The sequence below is a fragment of the Panthera onca genome, chromosome E1 (genome assembly GCF_046562875.1).
Source record: "Panthera onca isolate mPanOnc1 chromosome E1, mPanOnc1 haplotype 2, whole genome shotgun sequence".
Taxonomy (NCBI): Eukaryota; Metazoa; Chordata; class Mammalia; order Carnivora; family Felidae; genus Panthera; species Panthera onca.
Genome location: NC_138352.1, coordinates 19,956,278 through 19,969,990, shown reverse-complemented (window position 1 = coordinate 19,969,990; position 13,713 = coordinate 19,956,278). Strand labels below are relative to the sequence as shown.

Below are 13,713 nucleotides of genomic sequence, written 5' to 3'. Positions count from 1 at the left end.
CGTGCTGGCCCGGCCTCAGGACTTGGGGCAGAGATGAAGGCTGAACCAGGGTCTGGTGTCTTCAGAGAAAGAGGAGAGTGCCCTGGATTGTGGGGCGGAGGCGGGCGGATTCCAAGAAGGAGCTGTGGAAGCTAGAACAGGTGCGTGTGGTTCTGGCCTTAAAGGAGCAGGGTGTCGTTTCTCCGAAGAAGCTGGAAAGAACTTTGCAGGTGGAGGAGGACAGCGGCCCCCGGTCCTGGGCGTTGGGCAGTATAGTGTGGGAGAATCGTCCCACTGAAGAGGCCCGTGGTGTGAGTGAGGGCCAGGCTGGGGGGATGGGGGGGTGGTAAGCATGAAGGTTGGGTGGGGGAAGCCATCAGTGAACACGGTGAGGACGCAGGGGAGGGCACCGGGGATGGGGGGCACCGGATGGCCCAGGCTGATGGTTTGAGAGTAAAGGCTCAGGAGAAGTGAGATGACCAAGGACCTTCATCCTGGGCATGACCGCGGGTCCTACTTTCTAAATCAAGCATTTACTGAATGCTTACTGTGTGCCAAGCCGTCTTCTAAGCATTCCATCAACGGCTAACTCGGAATACTGGTAACAGCCTTGCAGGATGGACACAGATAGCCTCATCATCTCCTCTTTACGGAGGAGGAAGCTGAACTACAGAAAATTACTGTGCTGAAGTAGATGGCATCACCGGTAAGCAGACGAGCAGGGATTTGAACCAACACGGGGCGGTGCCCGTGTCCGGAGGTCTCAGTCACGACCCACGGGCAAGACAGGCTTGGCTGACAATAAGCTTTTGACACATACGGGCCTCAGCTACGGCTGGACAGCGGAAGGGATGTGTGTCTGCCTGAACTATGAGCTGGGACCTGACTCGACTGAGCTTCTGAGTGTGTCTGGTTGTGTTAGGCGGGCAGACACGAAACAATTGGGTCCCCGGGACCCCCGACGGAGGCTGGACACTGCAGCAACGGAAGAGTGTGATGCAGGCGTCCGGGCTCCCCACAAAGGTCAGGGTGGCCTGCTTCGACAGTGTTTCCCTCAGAAACAGGAAGAAATGGAGGCAGGCAAACCTTGAGTTCTGGCCACCCCTGACCAACTGTGTGACCTTGCTTTGCCCATCTCGCGGTGAAATGGGGGTCATCGCGGGTACCATACAGGCTTTGGAGGCTGATTGAAAAGATGGCTGTGAAAAGAAAGAAGCTGGCCCGAGAGATGACAGTGTAGGGGTTTTCTGGCTTTTGACTCTCGACATCCCCAGATCTGGCTCCCGGATCCCTCACCCTGGAAGAATTAGGGGCATCCCCGTACTTCTAGAGCCCAGCTCTCCCGGTGGGCCTCCTGGAGGGTTGCTCAAGGGATCCCCTTTCCTCGGCAGAATTTCGGGAGATACGACTGTTCTGGAAACAGTTTTGGAGCATAGAAGAACAGGCCTGCAGAGAGTGTAGGGTTCCTGGAGATTTAGCCATTTCCTCAGCGGTGTGGATGATTCTCATCTTGAGCTCGGGCCTCCCCTATTGCCTGGCTTCTTGGCTGAGGATTCAGCAGTTGGGCACAGAAGCCCATACAAACCCCAAATCCCCCAAATCCTTTAATCTACCAGAGCTCTTTGAAGGGGTGAAAATGCCCCGGGGATAAGGGGACTGAGCCCCTGTCGTTTATTTTCATTTGTGAGAAGCTTTTGACAAGGTCCCACCCTGAACGCTATTAAGATAAAGAAAATGGTTCGTGGTGGGAAGCTTTGTCATGGGTGGAAGGAAACAAAGAATGAAAATAAGAGGAGAGTCCTGTGGGAGGAGAAAGTCGTTGGGGGAGGGGGTTCTCTTGAGTCCAGAGTTGGGGTTCAGTTCAGTTCATTACCTCTGGGTAATCACTGCAAAGAGGTGACATTGCAGTGATTACCCAGAGGAAGGGAACGAGTGGGAGGCTTTCAAGAGATAGTGCAGGCAGGGGCATCTGGGTAGCTCAGTCGGTTGAATGTCTGACTCTTGATTTTGACTCAGGTCATGATCCCAGGGTCGTAGGATTGAGCCCCACATTGGGCTCCACGCTGAGTCTGGAGCCTGCTTGGCATTCTCTCTCCTTCTCCCTCTGCCTCTCTCTCTCTCTCCTCCTCTTTCTCTCTCTCAAATAAAACTTAAAAAAATTAGAAAATGGAAAGTATAAATGGGCTGGGGACATATGGTTAGCAGAAGGTGATGTATTTGGGGGAGAAATAGCCTGAAAAACTATTATAGGGCTAAAGGTTTTTAGGTACAGTTGAAAAATGCTATTGTAGGGCCAGAATACAGACTGTTTCCTTAAAATTGTTTCCCCACAGGGGTGCTGTTCACCTTTAGGGCCAGAAAATTCCTCACTGGGCAGAACGGTCTTATGCCACTGCTGGACATTTAGCATCCCGGACCCCTGCCCGTTAAATGACAGTGGGTCCCACCTCCCTGCACACACCAGTCATTTCCACCACTGAAAAAATGGCTCCTCACATCCCTCCCTAGAAGAGCCTCCTATTCTCCCACACCGTTCTGATCCACTTGAAATTTAGCCCAATGTGTCACTAAGCACAGCCTTCCCCGCAAAAGCTAAATAAATTCTCAGAAAAGGAGTTGGAAATGAAACAGGATGCATTTAAGGTTAGGATCTTCTGGAAAGTTCTAGTCATCACATCTCAAAATGCCCTCGGAGATGGAGATGGCCTGGACCAGAGAAACATGATTGTGATAAGATCTGGTAACATGAATAAGGCAGAGGATGGGATGGAGAGTGTCAGGAAGGAAGACGCATTTTACACCAGGTACTGGGGTCGGGGAGGGGGATTGCCTCTCCGAGAAGGATCCAGTAGAGGAGAGTTATGTGAGGAAGGGAGCTGTGGGGGTATGGGGAGGGGGGGAGGAAAACGTGTGCTCCAGGCAGAGAAAACAAGTGCGGAAGTCCTGAGGCACAGCTTGACTTGCATGAGGAACAAGGAGGCCAGCTTGGTGGGGGCTTGGGCAGTGAGATGGAGAGTGGTAGGAGATGAGGTCAGAGAGGTGAGGGCAGGCCAGGGTACGCATGGTCTTGCAGACCTTGATAAGGAATCTGAACACTTTGGGATCCATCCTGGGTACCTCTAGGGCCTTGGAGTGTTTTTCCCATGGCTCTTAACACCACATCATTGCCCTGACTTGACTAATCCATGGGCGTCTTGAGGGAGGGAGACCCACTGTTTCACACGCTGCCAGGCACAGACTAGGAATGCACTACAAATTCATTAAAATTAAGCAACTAAAACCCACAGAATTATGGAAAAATGCCCCCCCCCCCCAAGAAGCCACTTGTGTCGTAATCCCTGGGACCTGTAAATGTGACCTTATATGGCAAAACAAGGTCTTTGCTGACGTGACTCAGTTAGAGACTATGAGATGGGAAGATCGCTGTGGATTATCTGGGTGGACCCTAAATGCCATCCCAAATGTCCTAAGAGAGAAGCAGAGGGAGAGCTGACAAGACGCAAGAGGAGAAGCCACATGAAGTCAGAGGCAGAAATGACAGTGACGCAGTCACAAGCCAAGAATGCCAGCGGCCACCAGAAGCTGAAAAAGACAAGGGACTTGTTCTCCTCCAGAGCCTCTGGAGGGAGCACAGCCCTTGATTTCAATCCAGGGATACTGATTTCAAACCTCCAGCCTCTAGAATTGTGAGAGGATAGATGTCTGTTGTGGAAAGCCACCAAGGCTATGGGAGTTTGTTATCGTGGCCATTTACCAGCAAATCCTAAGGCTGCCAGAATGAAGAGGGTCCCCCTCAAATCTTAAAGGGTGAGCTTGGGGTAAATGAAAGGAACAAAGAGAGGGACCACTAATAGTCTGATCCTGAAATGTTCCTGAAGTCTTGCTTTCGGTCTTCTCCTCATGAGCAGCGACAGAGTCTCGCTGTCCATTCCCTCCCACAATGCTGAGTTGAGCATTTTCTGCATAGGCTTGCCGAGAGCTCACTGTGTTGAGGTATCATAAACCCCCTTTTCTGGAAGCCAGGATTCCAGCCCCTTTATGATTCAGGACCCAGTCCGGAAGAAGTTTCGATAGTCTCCTGAGCATTTGAGAGGAAAGGAGCCACAATATGAGGGGTCTTAGCCCACGGGGAAGCCAGAAGCTCTTCACTTCGAGGTGTTTATACACTGAGGTCAGGCACCTTCGGTTCTTCTGGAACCACAGATTAGGATGCTTGAAAGAATGGGAGACCACTGGACGTTGTGACTCTATGAAGTCTATCCCAGTCACCACTGAGGGATTCAGAACAGGTCCCACTCAAATTCCCAAGGGTGCCTCTGTATTGGAGCCCAGCGGAGTTGGAGAAGGATGGGAAGAGCCCTCAGAGAGCATCTTCTTCCAAGGGAAGAAACTGAGGCAGGGAGGTTGAGCGAACTGCCCAGGAGATGATGTTCCTAAAGATGGCTGGGAGTCATCAAAGTAGGTTATGGGTCACCCACTCGACCACACCTAGGGAAAACCTGCTACATTCGATCCTGCTAACTTAGGTGGGGGGAAAATATGATTTGATGAAAAAAAACGTTTTTCATGACAAATGATTACATAAAAAGTTTCTATATATAAAGGAGTAAGCTTCTGTTTCTTGCCAAAATCAACTACGTGGAATAGCTTATTCCCCCCTCCCCCAAAATGTCAGTGAAATAAGACATTGCTGGTCTACACATCACACAGGGAGAAAGTTTAGGGGACTTAATTCCAAGAGGTGGTACAGGATGAAAACAAACGCGGACCATTGATTCGGATTGGGTGAGTGCACGGATTATTCGACCACAACAAGGTGTTAAAGGAACGTAGGACTGGGGGAGGAAGAGAACCTCTCTGTCTCACTGATGTTGCCCTTCAGGCAAGGAGGAGCCAGCACGCTAGCCCCCCGAATGATGCCAGAAAGTAGACACAGGGCTGCATAGACGTGACCCACCCTGCAGAGCGACCTCCTAGCCTCTGGCTGCGTGTGTGGTTTATGGGGTCTGTGCGGGCACCCAGCTTCCCGCTGCTGCTTGCGAGGAGCTCCTTGAGGGGTCAGCAGGGCAGGGCAGGCCCGAGAAGATCACGAGGATCGTGCTCCAGTCACACCTTCAGCTCTACACCCCTGTGACAGTAGGTGCTTGGACTACGCAATTATGTCCCTCCCGAAGTCATGTGTTGAAGCCCCAATCCCCAGTGTGATGGTATCTGGAGGTAGGGCCTTTAGGGGGGAATCAGGTCATGAAGGCGGTGTCCTTATGAGAGACACGATCTCTCTCCCGGCCGTGTGAGGACGCAGCGCGAAGGCAGTCATCTACAGACCAGGAAGAGAGCCTTCACCAGGAACCAAACTGGCCGGCACCTTGGTCTTAGACTTCCCAGCCTCCAACTTGTGAGAAGTAGATGTCTATTGCTCAAGCCTTCCCGGCCAGTGGTGTTCTGTTACAGCAGCCTGGGCTGACTGAGTCAGCGGGCAAGTCGTTTCGCCTCCGGGAGCGGCAGTCACCTCTCCTGAGAAACGGGGATGGAAGCGTTCTCGGTCTCCTCCCTGCCTGCCGCCCTCCCTCCCTTCCTCCCTCCCATCTCTTCCGTGGGTATATCAGGAGTACCGAGTACAAAAGACCACGAGATGTCCCGAGCTCCAAACGAATACACTTTTTATAAAGAACCCTGTACAACTGCCCTCGCCATGGTTACCACAGGGCCACCCCCCTCTAGAGAGGATGACGAACTGCCCTGGGCCACTGGAGATCAAGTAGGGGACGGTGACACTGGTACCACAAAAGTCTGGACTTGGTGTTAACAATACTTTACTAATTACTGGTAAGTCAATGAGCACGAACGATAAGTATTGTTAAAAGAAACCACTTCAGCTTGGGGTTGGGGAGATCCCAGCTTGGGGTTGGTGGAATCCATAATCATGATCATGGCCACAACCACCCAGCCACCATCACAGTCACCGTCACCATCACAACCATAGTCACATCACTGTCACCATCACAAACATAATCACAGTCACCACCAGAGTCACCACCAGAGTCACCACCAGAGTCACCATCACCGTCATAATCACTGTCACCATCACAGTCACCGTCACCATCACAGTCACCCTCACAACCATAGTCACTGTCACCATCACCATCATGACCATAGCCCCCGCCACCATCACTGTCACCATCACAGTCACTGTCACCATCACAACCATAGTCACATCACGGTCACCATCACAAACATAATCACAGTCACTGCCAGAGTCACCACCAGAGTCACCATCACTGTCATAATCACTGTCACCATCACAGTCACCCTCACAACCATAGTCACTGTCACCATCACAGTCACTGTCACCATCACAACCACAGTCACATCACTGCCACCATCATAAACATAATCGGACACCATCACAACCATAATCACAGTCACCGCCAGAGTCACCATCACAGTCACTGTCACCATTACAGTCACCCTCACAACCATAGTCATAATCACCATCACACCATCACCATCACAATCACTGTCACCATCACAACCATAGTCACATCACTGTCACCATCACAACCATAATCACAGTTACCGCCAGAGTCACCATCATAGTCACCATCACAGTCACCATCACAGTCACCATCACAGCCACCATCTCCATCACCCTCACAACCCTAACCACAGTCACTGTCACCATCACAACCCTAACCACAGTCACCACCACAACATAGTCACTGTCAGAGGCAGAATCACAACCACAACCACAGCCACAGCCACGAGCACAACCACAGTCTGCATCGCCATCGCAGTCACAGTGACAATCCCGGCGGCAGCTCACGCGTGTAGAGCCCCGCACTCGCTGTCGGGCTGGTCCGGGAGCTGGCGCCCTGGGTCTCCGCCAGGGGGCTCGTGGCCGCGATGGTGGTGGCCGTAGGGCGGCTGGAAGGGAAATCGCGAGAAGTTTCTCTTCTTAGGGAGGCCCGGGGGAGGGGGGCTGTAGCAGTCCCTGACCCATGACGGCACGCGTCGTCCCCCGTGCTCACTGCTGCACGCCCGACGCCTAGCGCGGAGCTCGACGCAGGGCAGGCGCGGAAAACCTGCTTGCTGAGTGAACAGAGAGGGGCCCAGACGGACCATCGGCACGTGGAGAGCAGGGATTCTTCGTGTCCAGAGCGTGTCCGGGCTCCAGGCTAGCGGGTCCCATTTGACACTACGTCCGTGAACATTTGTTTCCCATGAATCCTTCACCTGCCTGAAGCCTTGCAGGTCATGTTGGGCTCGCTCTAGGACTCGGATGATCCTTGGCAGAATCAAAATTCCATAATCTGTCACACACACACACACACACACACACACACACACACACACACAAATACCACGTCTCCTGGCTCCAGAGCGGGAATCAGCCCTTTTCAACGGCAGCCAAGCACCCTCCCTGGGCTGGGTGCCCTCACCCTGGGTCCAAAGGACTCAGGAGACAGCTGTCTCCTGCCTGGGTCCCCTCAGCTAAGATCTGATTTTCTCATCATCTGGATAGTCTCAGAGACTCGCAGCAAAGGGATGAACCAGGCTGACCTTTCTGGAGGTTTGTTTAAAGCAGAACAATGTTTGTCTTGTCCAAACACTATGAATTACTCCAAAGAATTCTGCCCAGTTTTACAATCCACAGCTACAAACTCCTTACATAAATAGGGACTCGCCCCCTCCTCTCCCCCCCCAGCCCCGTTTTTAACAGCTTCTCCTACTCCCCCCCTCTGCTTTCTCCCACTCTTCTGGGTCTTCCCCCTTCCCCCCCTCACGCCTACTCTCCTCTGAGCCCCAGCCTGGTGAAGGGGCAGGTGTCGGGTGTTGCGGGCCACAGCTCACACCTGGGTTATTCCTGGCACGGATCCCCTATGGGGGGCAGCTTCTCTGTCCCTAGTGTGGGCAGGGTTTGCCTTGCCAAGGGGGGGAGGGGGGCTCTGGGCACATTTGTACTGGTGGGGGGCGGGGCTGCTGTGTTAAGTCCTGCTGTAAAAGCGTGTTGGTAAGAAAAGGCCCCTAGGTTTGGGGGTTCAACGTCCAGTCAGCCTGCAGCCCACATCGACCGTCCTCGTTTGGTGGGGTGCTCAGCTCACCCACAGTCTTTCCCTCGCAGGCTGCACATTCAGGGGATCCCCAGGTATCTCCTAGGAGTAGACCCCCCCTGCCACTTCGGGCCTCCAGTGGGGGTAGGAGGCAGCAAGTTTACTGTTGATCAGATATAAAGAACACCACACAACCATGGGTCCCAGGAAGGGAGGGGCAGCCGGGGACAGAGCCCAGTTTTCTAAACTATGTCCCTAAAAATAGTCCCTACACCACCTGCATCAAAAATGCTTCGGGAAGCTTGTTTTCAAAAATGCAGATTTCCGGGCCCCTCCCCAGGCCTAGGGAAGTTCTCTCTGGGGTTCCGGCCCAAGGCCGATGCCAGAGTCTGACAAATGCACTGTAACCCGGCTCCTCTGACCAACTGGGACAGACGTCAGCTGGTTGGTGGCTGGGGGTGTGAGTGGTCTGTGGGATCCTTCCACTGAGGGTCCCCGCTTGGAGTCAAGCCTGTTCCCATTTCCTCTTTGCTCTGCAGACAAGGAAACTGAGTCAGAGTAGGGAAGAGTGACTTCCACTCAGAAGCGGGTGAGGAGACTTGAGATCCGTCAGCTATAAGCTCTGGGACACGCATCTGGCCATTCCAGAAAGGCCCACTCCTCCCCCCGCCCCCCCCCCCCCCCCCCAGCTGCTTCCCTGGTCATTCCAGCGTCTCGACGGAGCTGAAGTTGGATCTTAAGAGGGGTCACTGCTCCTTCTCTTCCCTTGATGGGAGGGTCCCGCCGGGCAGAGGTGACCAGAGCCAAATCTGTCCCTCGAGAGGGACACACGGCGAGCCCCAGCAGCAGGAAAACCAAGCGCCTGGAGCCTCTCACCCTGGATAGAGCCAAGCCAGCCCTGCCCACCCGGAGGCTCGGCAGCCGGGCTGGGGGCGCTGTCGGCGCGCGGTCCGCGGGGTTAGGGCCGCGGCTGCGGCGCGCGATCCCGCTTCGCCAGAGGGCAGAGGGCGCCCCCACGGAGAGGCCCCCGCTTTCAGAGCTCGAAGGCCGTTGGTGCCCAACACTCGCGGCGACCCCGGGTCGAGAAGAGGTCAGAGGATAAAGCCGCTGGAACTCAGCCCATGAACCGAGGCCGACCGTAGGGTCCGGGCAAGGAGCGGCGAGCTGGAGGCCAAGGCGGGCCCCGGGGCTAAAGAGCTGATCTCGCGGGGACCCCAGAGTGAAGCGTCTGGGGAGGGTCGGGATTGCACCAGCAGGCCCTGTCCCTACGATCTAAGGCTTGTGCGTTGCATTCCATTCACAATTTGGGAGATCCAGAAGCTTGCTGCGTGACCCCGGGCACGCTACGGGCGCCTCTGGGCCGCGGGGTCCTTCTCTCCTGCGAACCGCGCGGGCTTTGGGACGGATGCTCCCCAAGGCCCCGCTCCAACGTCCGCGCCTTGAATTAGCAGCGCCTCCTTCTAGTTTAGCATTTGATTTTCTAATCAAGCTCTTTGTCCCCTGCGGCCTTAACCCGAGCCCCCCGGCTTCCCCGTTTCCCCTCGACCCCCGCCCGGGTCTCGCCCTCGCCCGACTTTTCCCGTCGAAGGCCCTCGAGGGAGATTCCCGGGAGCCGAGGCCGAGGCCGGCGGGTCCGCGGCGCGGGGCCGGGGCTGTATGGAAATGGCCAGAGAAGCCGGCGGGCGCGGCGGCGATTTATTCTGGGAGTGACAGCCCCTTTGAGCGCTCAGCGAATGGCATTTTCTGTCTGTGAAAGCCTTTCTTCCCACCTCTGTTCAGATTAGCCCGGGGGATGAATGCGCCCATTATCCAGCCCGCTGACCATTCTGAAACGCCAAATTAATTACTAAGCACTGAATCGGGCGCCGGGGCCGGGGCACCGGGAGGTGTGAAAATAGCGAGCGGCTGGAGATGGGGAAGGCGAGGGGCGCAGCGCCGAGAGGCCGGGCGGGGTGGCCCGGGGCGCGGGCGCGGGCGCGGCGGGGCCCGGGCGGGCTTGGCCGGCGGCCGAGCGCGACCTGCCGGCGTGACCCGGCGCGACCGCGGGGCGAGCGGGCCGCGGGGACCCGGCGGGCGGGGTGGCGCGGCGCGGGGGTCGCGGCTGCGGCCGGCTGGGGGCTCGCCCGGGACCGCGGGCCGAGCGCGCCAAGTGCGCAGAGCGCGGGGCGGAGGCTCGGCCGTGCGCCGCGCGCGGGTGCGGGTCCCCGAGGCGGCGCGGGGGGCCGGGCCGCCCCCGGACGGCCCCAGCCGCCCGCCACCCGAGCCCGTCCCCGGCCCCGGCGCTGCGCCGCTCGCGCTGCCCTCCGAGGCCTTCCCCAAACTTGGGCGCCGCCTCCCCCCACCCCACCCCCCACCGACCGCAGCCCGGGCCGCAGCTTCCCGAGCCCCGGGCCGCCCCCCCGGGGCCCCGACTCCGGCTGGGCGGACGGCACTTACCTCCCGAGGCGCCGGGCGGGAGAGGGAGGCGAGCTCTCGGCGGCTCCCGCTGGAGTGCGAGGGGCGCGGAAGAGCGCGCGCCTTTAAGACTCTTCCCCGAGACTCCGCCAGGTGGTGTCAGGCCGGCCGGGCCCGGGCGGCTCCTCACCCCCGCGGCCACCCTGCTCCCGGCCCGCCCCGGGCACGGCCCCGGCCGCGCGCTCCCACTCCGCGCCCTGCGGCGCCCGCTCCTGCCGCGCGCAGCCCGGAGCACGGGAGGGCAGGATGGGGACAGCTGGGGACCCCCGGATGCCCCAGAGGGAGCCACTCATCCTACGCACTCTGGCTTAGGATGGCCTGGGGGTCGGCGGAAGCTATTTTTGGACCGGGTGCTGGGGCCGCGCGGGGGAGGGGGGCGCGGAGGAGAGGGTTGGAAAGTCTTGTCCAAGGACGTGCGACTCCGTCCCCCACTGTCATCACCTCGGGACGCGCCTTAGGTCCGCGCGAAACCGGGACTGTCGCCCTTGATCCAAGATGGCGAGCTGACACGCCTCCCCCAATCACCGCGGACAGGACCCGGGGCGATAAAACAGAGGCAGAGCCGTCGCCACTCAAAACCGAGGGGGGGAAGTGTCATTCACACTCCTCAAACAGGAAAGTTTAAGAGGACCCGAGGGAAGGCTGAAGGAACGCCAGTTCCTCGGGCGAGAAGCAGGAGTCGGCCTGGAAAGAGCCTAGAGCAACTCTCCCGCGTTACCTCCTCCAAGTTCAGGGTCGTGACCGCGTTCACGCGCGGCCGTCACCTGGGGGACCCCGCGCAGAGCTCCCCGCGGTCGCCGGGCGCCGGCTGGCGGGCACAAACCACCCTTTTAGCTCCAGGCCGTGATCAAAATGGTAAAATCCTGTGTCTTCCCTTTCAAAAAAATTATTTTTTTTTGACATTTATATTGGGATTTCAAGCTGCATTAATAATTAACTCAGGTTTTGTTTTCACTGTTCACTATTTCTTTTATACAAACGCCTTCCTTGTTCCTGAGTTTCCTACTGTAGTTTCTGGCACAACTGAGATGTTGCTTTGAGAAAGCCTGAGGGAAGGACAGGTGGACGGTGTCCTTTCTGAGTCTTTGCCTGTCCAAGAATGTCTCTGTTCACGTCTATGCAGGCAGGAGGTAGACGTAGGATCCTGTAGGATATAGCACCCATAACCCTTCATTTACACGTCCAACTTTGCAAGAAAGGGATGTTGTTAAGAGTAAACAGGGGAGGGGCGCCTGGGTGGCTCAGTTGGTTGAGTGACCCACTTCAGCTCAGGTCATGATCTCACCATTCCTGGGTGAGTTCGAGCCCCGGGTCGGGCTCTGTGCTGACAGCTCAGAGCCTGGAGCCTGCTTCGGATTCTGTCTGTAGCATTTCACACCAAGTAGGAAGGCTGTAGTGAAAAAGTCAGGCAATAACAAATTTTGGCGAGGATGTAAAGAAATTGGAACCCTCGTGCATTCCTGATGGGAATGGGGGAGGGGGGGAGGAAGGGTGCAGCCATTGGAAGACGGCCTGGCAATTCCTCAAGAGGTTAAACATAACAGTTGTCATATGACCTACCAATTCTACTCTTAGGTATACACCCAAGAGCAATGACAATGCAAGTCCGCACCAAAACTTGTACACAAATATTTAGAGCAGCCATTGTTCATGATAACCCCAAAGGAATAATAACCCAAATCAGCCATTAACTGATGAAAGGGTAAATAAAGTGCAGCAGATTCACGTAATGCAATGTTATTCGGCCACGGAAAGGAATGAAGTCCCCATCCATGCTGAAAATTGGATGGACCTTGGCGGACGGGGTGCTGAGTGAAAGAAACCAGGTACCAAGGGCCGTGTGTTATAGGGTTCCATTTATGAGGACATGCCCAGAATAAAGAAATCCATACAGACAGCAAGGAGGTTGGTGGTTGTTTAGGGCTGGGGGTTGGTGGGGGTTGGGGGCCATGGGGAATGAATGGGAAAAAGAGTAAGCTTTCTTTGGGGGGCGATATAAACTGATGATGGTTGCAACCGCCCCGGGAAAATACTCAAAACGATCGTATACATTTAATCTTTTTTGTTTAAGCTTATTTATTTTTGAGAGAGGCAGAGGCAGAGACAGTGCCAGCGGGGGAGTGGCAGAGAGAGAGAGGGAGAGAGAGAGAGAGAGAGAGAGAGAGAGAGAATCCCAAGCAGGCTCTGCACTGCCAGTGCTGAGCCACCCAGGCGCGCCCTGAAAAATGACCGCACTCTTTAACTGGATGAATTGGAGGGTATGCAAATTATACCTCAATTACAGAGGGTATATCAAAAGGACGTACTGAGCACAGGGTACGGATCAGGTGCTGGGGTAAGCACTGGTGATGCGGGAGTGAATGAGGAAATGTGGGCTCTGCATTCACGAAGCTTACGGGCATAGCGGGGGGGTTAGCTATTTCAGGGGCCCAGGATCTGCCTGAAGAATGAAGCCAACTCTTTGCCCCACGCACGAAGATTTCCACAACCCCTACAAAGGCAACGCTAGCGTATTAACATCTTTTTCTTGGCCATGAAAGCAGAGAGCAACCACTGTGGCATGGTGATTACGACCGGCAACCGTGGAACCAGACGTCCAGGGTCCGAATCCCAGCCCTGGCTCTGGCCAGCCGCTTGGACGTAGTGAAGGCCTGGTTCACAGACCTGCTGTTTTTTCATGTCCCACCAGGTGGCGCAGACGTACCACCCGGCTTGGTTAACTCGGGGCTTTGATAAACCCAGCAAATAGTTTGCTCCTGCTGTGTTTGTGCCTTTATCCGCGAGCTATGGAGAGCGACGTCACCTATAATGCGGCAAATTTCTCTAGTCACTGGGAAAAGTTTTCTCCAACCTGGAGAAACCAGTGCATGCGTACAAACGAAGTGCGTGGTCTTGAGTAAAATGTTCGCTGGGTATCTGAGCTCGTATCCAGCCACCGAACTAAGGCTGTGAAGCATCCTCCCCCTTTTTATTACAAATAGTTCATGACATCCTCCCTGATCATCCTGAAATGACACTTATAATGATATAGTTTTCCCACACACACAGCTTCCTCCCCCAACATAAGACCCTGAGACTAACATCAGGGAGAAATAAAAATGAAGTCACGTAAAGTAAAGTAACACACATTTCGATGTGTCAGTGCTTGGGCACAGCGACATTAGACGACCTAGTGGAAGAATTTGAATGTTGCGGTCTAAGGGTAGAATTACCAGGAAACTTCGGGAAC

The 13,713-nt window shown here is 55.6% G+C and overlaps 1 protein-coding gene across 1 annotated transcript in view; it reads right to left on the bottom strand.

Annotated features, from left to right (window-relative positions):
* Positions 1 to 10,947, bottom strand: part of NTN1 (netrin 1) — a 191,477-nt gene extending 180,530 nt beyond the window's left edge. The window contains exon 1 of the mRNA XM_060647290.3: positions 10,467 to 10,947. The gene's annotated coding sequence lies outside the window, so the exon portion shown is untranslated. The remainder of the gene's footprint in view (positions 1 to 10,466) is intronic.
* Positions 10,948 to 13,713: the final 2,766 nt, after the last annotated feature.